Source organism: Theropithecus gelada, chromosome 8 (genome assembly GCF_003255815.1).
Source record: "Theropithecus gelada isolate Dixy chromosome 8, Tgel_1.0, whole genome shotgun sequence".
Lineage (NCBI taxonomy): Eukaryota > Metazoa > Chordata > Mammalia > Primates > Cercopithecidae > Theropithecus > Theropithecus gelada.
This window is the reverse complement of record NC_037676.1, coordinates 130917152-130925749: the sequence shown is the minus strand read 5'-3', so window position 1 is coordinate 130925749 and position 8598 is coordinate 130917152. Positions and strand designations below refer to the sequence as shown.

Genomic DNA, 8598 nt, shown 5'->3' with positions numbered 1-8598 from the left:
ATTATTAAAATGACCATACTGTGATATGGTACACATGTGTAATATATGGAATAGATATGGCATAGTATTACAGGTATAATATATGAAAGCACTTTATCTTGTATAATCAGATTCTTCTAGCTAATCCGTATGCTTAAATTTAATTGTGATATTTCACTTGAAATAGCACTTTACTGATTACACCAGCTTTTACGTATTATTAAATGAGCCAGATTACATGAATGCATTTGGAAAGTCTCAAATGCCACTGAAAGGCAAAATACTTGATGGATTATTAACAGTTATTGAGCACTAGTGTTTTGCCAGGTATTCTACGTGACATGTGCAGGTGGAGGACATGATCACTGCCTTGGAGGACCTCAGATTAAGCAATTTAAACAGCACAGTAAATGTTGCAAAGAGGGAAACACAAAATGATATGGAACCACATACAACAACCACCTAGCCTAGACTTTGTGAGAATATGTATAACTGCCTACCAGTAGTGACATCCAAAGTCAGATCTTAAAGAAAAGAGTTATACAAATAGAGGTAAATGAGGATTTTAGGCAGAGTACACTACAGACGCAAAGGAACCACTTGCATGAAGTACCATTTAAGATACTGTATTAGTTTGTTCTCATACTGCTATGAAGAAATACCAGAGACTAGGTAATTTATAAAGGAAAGAATTTTAATTGACTCACAGTTCTGTGTTGCTGGGGAGGCCTCGGGAAACTTACAATCACGGCAGAGGCAAAGGAGAAACAGGTACCTTTTTCACAAAGTGGCAAGATGGAGTGAGTGCAAGCAGGGGAAATGCCAGACACTTCTAAAACTATCAGATCTCATGAGACTATCACAAGAACAGCACGGGGGAAACCACCCCCATGATCCAATTACTTTCCCCTGGTCCCACCCTTGACATGTGGGGATTATGGGGATTACAATTCAAAATGAGATTTTGGGTGAGGGCACAGCCAAACCATATCAGATATTGACTAAGAAAATATACTGGGGAACTCAGAGTTCTTGCTTCTGAACCAGCTCTGACATTTACACTGTTGTAAATGTATGAAAGCAAATCAACCCCTATGAGCCTTAATCCCCCTATCTCTAAAATGGGAGTTATCATATCTTCCATAAGAGGTGTTTAAGAGCTATATAAACTGAAGAAGAGAAAATATGTAATGTGCCTAGAACAGCAGACAAACAAAGGTGCAGTGCATAGTAGCTCTCACTAGTACGATGTATTTTGATATATCAGTGCTATGGAAATATACTTAGTAACAATTCTCATTATTAGTCCTAGCACCCTGTTTATCACAACATTCTCCGAATTGCATAAGATACAAACACAATCCAAAAAAATTGGAAATATAGCCAATTAATTCATCTCTGAGATATTTACAGAAGACTTCAAAGATGATGCACATTATGAACATTATTGAAAGTCTTTTTGGTTCTCAGGAAGAGAAATATTGTTGCTTCCAATTGTGTGCATGGGAAGAACTCTTGAAGTTCTTTTTGATGAGCATAAGAGCCAGTAAATAAGAAGGGTAGCATTATAGCAAGTTGTCAAAGGAAGCTGGAAGAACATCTTCAAATGGTTTTTGGCCCTCAGACCCTCAAAGCAGAACTTTTTTTTTCCAATACTGTCTAGTTTTCTATTCTAAGTATTTCCTCAAAAGGATCACAAGGTTAAACATAGAAGGTGGCTTATTAATGACTTTCAAAGGATAGCGCCACCCCTATATGGGGTGAATGAGTTCTACAATGGCAGAGTGCTTTTTATTGAGAGGAAACACTCAGCCTGCACTCTGGTCAGGATGTTTTGTTCTCACGGAATTGCTGCTTTGCTCTTTCATCAATGGCTGTTTTATTTTTGGCTCAGTTCCAGTGCCAGAAGAACCATTGATCAGCAGTGAGAGGAGGCCTTTGATAGGTGGCCAAGGCAGAACAGAGGGTTGTCATGGATAATGTGATTCAGAAGTACAGTTTATGAATGAAGAAGAAGGAGAAAAAAGCTTTCACCTGATCTGCGTTTTGGTCTATGAGTAGGAAGTTAAGCAGAAAGGAAGACAGCAATTAAAAAAATTCAATGAAAAATACATATTTGGAAAGAATGTGTTGTTTCTAACAGACCTGCTTATTGTACACATTGACTCCTTCCTTTCTCTCTTACCTTATTCATGCCATGCTCAATCTGGAAACTTCATCCAGCAGTAGAAAACTATTTGTAGTTTCCTGGAGACACTGTGCTATTTAATACCTCCATGTCTTTATATAAACTCTTTCCTCTGAATGGATTATCTTCCCTGATCTCCATTCAGGTCTGATTTCAGCTATGAAAATTTCTCTTATTTCTTATTTAAAAACGAGATTAACAGCACTTTGGGAAGCCAAGGCGGGCGGATCACGATGTCAGGAGATCGAAACCATCCTGGCTAACATGGTGAAACCCTGTTTCCACTAAAAATACATAAAATTAGCCAGGCGTGGTGGCATGCACCTGTAGTCCCAGCTACTTGGGAGGCTGAGGCAGGAGAACGGCATGAACCCGGGAGGCAGAGCTTGCAGTGAGTGGAGATCAAGCCACTGCACTCCAGCCTGGGCGACAAAGCGAGACTCTGTCTCAAAAAAATAAACAAATAAGTAAATAAATGAACAATTTGTTTCTTGACCATTTTATGATGCTTCTCTGTTGGAGTCATCACTGCTTCTTGGACTGAGTTTACATATGGCCATGTAAAGGTCCCAGAAACCCACATGGGAAGCCTAGCACATTTTTTAAAATTTACCAATTTTCCTGGAAGAATTTGAGATTAAAAAGCCCAATGAATTAGAAGAAACATATTATGTAGAATTTACAAATTTTTCTTAAAATATAGAACAAGAATCCCAAGACGTTTATTCTTAGATATTTAAATATTTACTCTGTGGCTACTTATTGTGATTTTTGGCTTCAGATTTCTTGAGGGCAATCTCTCTCTTCGATTTTCATAGAAAAGTTTAAGAATGAGGGGTGGAAACTTCTGTGATGCTACACTTCACCTTACATTTTGCTCATTTGTTCTTTTGTCTGTATTACTGAGAATGTCAGGAAACACATTTAATAAAGGCACCCATTGTTATTCATCAGTGTGTCCTTAGTATCATGCATACAGAACAGAATCAGGTGTCTTTCAAGTTAAACCAGAATGAAGCATATAGGATTTCATCAAGCATAGTAAAAAATAATGACATTAGACAACTCAGTTAATAAATCTGTTCTGTGAAGTGCTGAAAGTGGATGTCGCATAAGAAAAGGACAAAGCTGGTTTATACAACAGTCTGTCACAGAAATCTCCCTTAATCAATATTTCATTGACACTGATCTTCATAATGTAGGCCTCAGAATAATTTGTGAGGCATTAAAAGGAGGTCAAATTTGATTAAATCTTATTTATAAACTCTCAGGGCTGGAAGTTGACTTAGAAATCATTTGGTTCAGAGATGGCAAATGTGCATGTGTGTGTGGCCACTTTCACTTTCTAAGACCCTGTCAGACATCATTAATCAATCGTGAGACTTCCTTTCACTGGGCCTAGTTACAGATGCAGAACATATCTTAATTCACTACTCTAGACAGACACAAACAGTCAAAATGATCTTGCAAAAACACTAACCGATCTTTGATTGACTCCAACCCTAAATTCAAAAAATGGATGTCCTGTGTAATATTCTGCATGAACAAGCATCAAGTTCCTGATTGAGCACTTCTAAAATGAGGCATTCCCTGAGTAGGTCTTTTATCATATTATGATTATGTAATCAGTAATGAATACATGTGTCCTTAAGAAGAGTTACATGCATCCAGCAAATCCTAGCCCCCACATACTGTAATCCACAGGACACTGCCAAACAGGAATTATTAATCCCATTTTATAAATAGGAAAAATTAGATTCTAAGACAGAGACAGGGAAAAGGCAACACATAGTTTGGCCTGCTTAGTGTTTTAAAGATAAAATTAAGCCTACATTTAAAAATCAGAAGATTTTGCATCAAAAATGTGGTTTCACCACTTTTTATTTAAAAGTAAGAATAAACCTGTTTTTTCATATGGTGGCAATTGGCCCATGCTTTATAGCAGTTGGACCCTTTGATGGCTTTGTACTTGCAGTTTTCCACAATTCCCACCATGTTCACAATTCACGAGGGTTAACTTTTCTTCCTGCTTGCTTCAGTCATGCTACCTGTGAGTCTCTTGTAAGAAGCTGAGTTGACATTGACTCCAAGTTTCCCAAAGCTCATGTGGCTATTGTTTTTCTGCCATTGCATTTGCTCTTCCCTCTGACTTGAATAGCTTTCTCTTCCATTTCTGTATTACTGAAACTAAAAATTGGCAGGGGTGGGGAAGACTAGGACTCTGGAGATGTGAAAACTTTGGAGAGTTTATCTTACTTCTGCAGCCTCTTATACTCTGGGTAATTTGCAGATTTTATTTACCAAGGCAGAAAGCTGAGAATCCAGGTTTATACTAGTAAAGGACTGCTGGTGTGGGTCCAAAAAAACAGTAGAACTTTTAGCAGAGACCTTGATGGTCTCATTAAGCTTAGTATGTGTTTTCTAATTTCACCTGTATTTTTATTCATATCATACAACCTACCAGCTCACATGTCAGCTTACCATATGGAGACTCTCAGTTCTGCATGCATAAGTCATACAGGATCTCAATAAAGTCTCATTGCCTTTACAGTGGTGTTTTGATAAGTGCACTTACTTTGTTGTCATGTCTTTGTCTTTCTCCTCCAGTGCCCATCTAATTACCTGTCACATAGTCAGAGCTCAATAAACGCTTCCCAAAGCATTCAACTGCATCATTGCTCAGCACCTTAATCTCTTCCTTCACGGTCTCTTGCAGATATTATGTCATAATCTACCCACAAGCCACCAAGAAGTAGGTGGAAAATGTTGTTCTCATTCCACTGATGGCAAATATCAGGTAAAATAGGAACCACATGATTTACCTGATATCTTACGTAGCATTAGCGCACAAATATAGTTTACAAAATAGTATTTGTTAAGTCACATGTCGCTGAGAAACAGTGAAGTGAAACAGAATGAGTGTGGAATCTGCAACAAATTCTAGAGCTCATTGTTACTAGCTTCTGTCACCTGTGTCAGGTACTTCCCTTGGTTTTCTTGGGTACCAAGCTTCAATGCCTTTCAGGTGCATTGTAGTTTTTGGTTAAAAAGAATGACTGTCTACAATTTCAAGATGCTCAAACAGTTCTGTGCATATTCAAAAAGTTTTATTTCAGTTTTATGCCCAACTATCTTTCCTTCTGTAACTGAGTCTCAAGTACAGGTAGAACAGTGATGTAGGACAAAGCTGGGGGAGTCCTAGTGTTAGATTGATAGCATACTGGTTTCCTTATTTCCAAAGGCTAACACAAGATTCTTTCCCTGGCTTTCTTGTTAAAATGCATTATCTCCCATGATGTGTCTCAACCCTTCTGATAAAGTGTCTTGTGATAGTTCTGCTTTATTGATGAGCCAGACATGATTATATGTGAAATATCAAGTGTAGGCATAGAATAGGGTGAAGCTGGAATCATTAACCCTAGAGATATGTACAGCATACGACTGGGGCAAAGAGATAAATGAGAGAAGCAATCAAGTAAACTTAGAGGAGGAATAAAAGGGGGTATAGGAAAAATTTCAATGTAAAAGTGATACTTTTGTTAGATCTTGAAGGATCTTGGTGAGTAAAAATCTCACCAAGGCAACACAAAATTAAAACCACTTTAGCCAAAGGAAACCAAGGAGGCAAAGAAGTGAGAACCATGGCCGGGTGCGATGGCTCACATCTGTAATCCCAGCACTTTGGGAAGCTGAGGCAAGCAGATAACTTAAGTCGGGAATTCGAGACCAGCCTGGCCAACATGGTGAAACCCCTCTCTACTAAAAATACAAAAAGTCGAAAGTCGGGCCATGGTGAGGCAGAGGTTGGGAAGATGGCCTGGCGAGGCTGGGCACAGAGAGCCTGGGGCTGCAGCCAGGCGTGGGCTGTGTCGGTGGGCGGCCAGGCGTGGGCTGTGTCGGTGGGCGGCCACAGCTGCGAGGAGCTCCCTGTGGCCCTAGCCCCACCGTGGTTGCTTGGATGCAGGTTTAACTTATTTATTCAGCAAAAAATGCGGATTCAGAAAAGCACCCAGGAAGGTTGAACCTCGAAGATCATACACAGGGACAAGTAGTGAAGCATACAAGAGAAGTACTTTGATTCCTCCTGTAGAAGAAACAGTCTTTTATCCTTCTCCCTATCCTATAAGGAGTCTCATAAAACCTTTATTTTTTACTGTTGGGTTTACAGGCTGTGCATTTGGATCAGCTGCTATTTGACAATATGAATCACTGAAATCCAGGGTCCAGAGTTATTTTGATGGTATAAAAGCTGATTGGTTGGATAGCATAAGACCACATAAAGAAGGAGGCTTCAGAAAGGAGATTAACAAGTGGTGGAATAATCTAAGTGATGGCCAGCGGACTGTGACAGGTATTACAGCTGCAAATGTCCTTGTATTCTGTTTATGGAGAGTACCTTCTTTGTAGCGGCCAATGATCAGATATTTCACATCGAATCCAGCCTCAAAGGTCCTTTGTTCTCCAAAGCTGCTGTCAACATTCAGTCATTTCTCCTTATTTCACATGGCAGCAAATACGTATGTTTTGTGGAGCTTCTCTTCCAGCATAGTGAACATTCTGGGTCAAGAGCAGTTCATGGCATTGTACCTATCTGCAGGTGTTATTTCCAATTTTGTCAGTTACGTGGGTAAAGTTGCCACAGGAAGGTATGGACCATCACTTGGTGCATCTGGCACCATCGCAGCTGTCTGCACTAAGATCCCAGAAGGGAGGCTTGCCATTACTTTCCTTCCGATGTTCACGTTCACAGCACGGAATGCCCTAAAAGCCATTATCGCCGTGGATACAGCAGGAATCATCCGGGGATGGAAATTTTTTGATCATGCAACACATCTTGGGGGAGCTCTTTGTGGAATATGGTATGTTACTTATGGCCATGAACTGATTTGGAAGAACAGGGAGCTTCTAGTGAAAATCTGGCATGAAATAAGGACTAATGGCCCCCAAAAAGGAGGTGGCTCTAAGTAAAACTGGTATTGGACAATAGTGGTGCATCTGGTCCATGATGCCTGAGAGCCCCAGGAGACATCGGCCCTAGGGTGATCACGGCTCTGCTCCCGCCTGGAAGATGCCAGCATCTGGCCTCCCAGTGTGTTCAGCTGTGTGCCCCAGTCTGTGTCTTTTTAGCAAGTGAATGATGATAAAGTTGTGAAATAAAGGTTTCTATCTAGTTTGTAAAAAAAAAAAAATACAAAAAGTTTGGGCATGGTGGTGCATGCTTGTAATCCCTGCTACTCAGGAGGCTGAGGCATGAGAATTGCTTGAACCCAGGAGGCAGAAGTTGCAGTGAGCCGAGATTGCACCACCACACTCCAACCTGGGCAACAGAATGAGGTTCTGTCTCAAAAAAGAATAAAAAACAAAAACAAAACAAAACAAAAAACTAAGAACAACTATCATGGTAGGAGGCAATCAATTCTGTTTTAGCAGAACACACTGGGGGTATATGGCTGGAGATGGAGCAGAAAAAGGGCTTTTAGTACTCATGAATGAAGAAAGGAAAGAATAAAGGACAGAAAAGAGGGAAGGAGGATGGGGAAGGAAGAGAGAGAGAGAGACAGAAAGAGAGACAGAAGACAATTGTCAGAGGCATTATTACAAAATATATTTATTAGTTTGGCATTTAAAACTTTCTCTAGACTTAGATTTAGGTAGAAAAATCTTTGCACAGGATCGACCAGTTGGAAAATGGTGGAGCTGAGTATGTTTGTTTGTTTTGAGATGGAGTCTCACTCTGTAGCCCAAGCTGGAGCGCAGTGGCACAATCTCGGCTCACTGCAACTTCCGTCTCTGGGGCTCAAGCGATTCTTGTGCCTCAGTCTCCCAAGTAGCTGGGACTACAGGTGTGCGCCACCATGCCCAGCTAATTTTTGTATTTTAGTAGAGACGGTGTTTCACCATATTGCCCAGGGTGGTCTCGAACTCCTGAGCTGAGTTTTATTTTGTTTTGTTTGAGACAGAGTCTTGCTCTGTCACCCAGGTTGGAGTGCAGTGGCCCAATCTAGGCTCACAGCAACCTCTGCCTCCTGGGTTTAAGTGATTCTCCTGCCCCAGCCTCCCGAGTAGCTGGGACTACAGGCGTGTGCCCCCACCCTTGGTTAATTTTTTGTATTTTTAGTAGAGGCGGGGTTTCACCGTGTCAGCCAGGATGGTCTCAATCTCCTGACCTCATGATCCATGTGCCTTGGCCTCCCAAAGCACTGGGATTATAGGCGTGAGCCACCACGCCTGGCCTGAGTTTTAATATAGGCCCTTTGATTTCAAAGCCCATGCTTATTCTCTGGTGTCACCCAGCACCTCCAAGATAAACTTCTCTGGTGAGGACTTGGCTGTCACCGAAACTGGTAAATTCTGATGTTTGCTTCCAAATTAGCAGTATTCCTTTGTGCTTAAACTTTAACAGTTTAAATGAGATAGTTGCCACCTCACTT

The 8598-nt window shown here is 40.7% G+C and overlaps 1 pseudogene across 1 annotated transcript; it reads left to right on the top strand.

The window, feature by feature from the left end:
- The first annotated feature begins 5979 nt into the window (after window positions 1-5979).
- On the top strand, window positions 5980-7354 carry LOC112630299 (annotated as a pseudogene). The gene has a single exon (XR_003120839.1). The product of XR_003120839.1 is annotated as a presenilins-associated rhomboid-like protein, mitochondrial pseudogene (transcript).
- Window positions 7355-8598: the final 1244 nt, after the last annotated feature.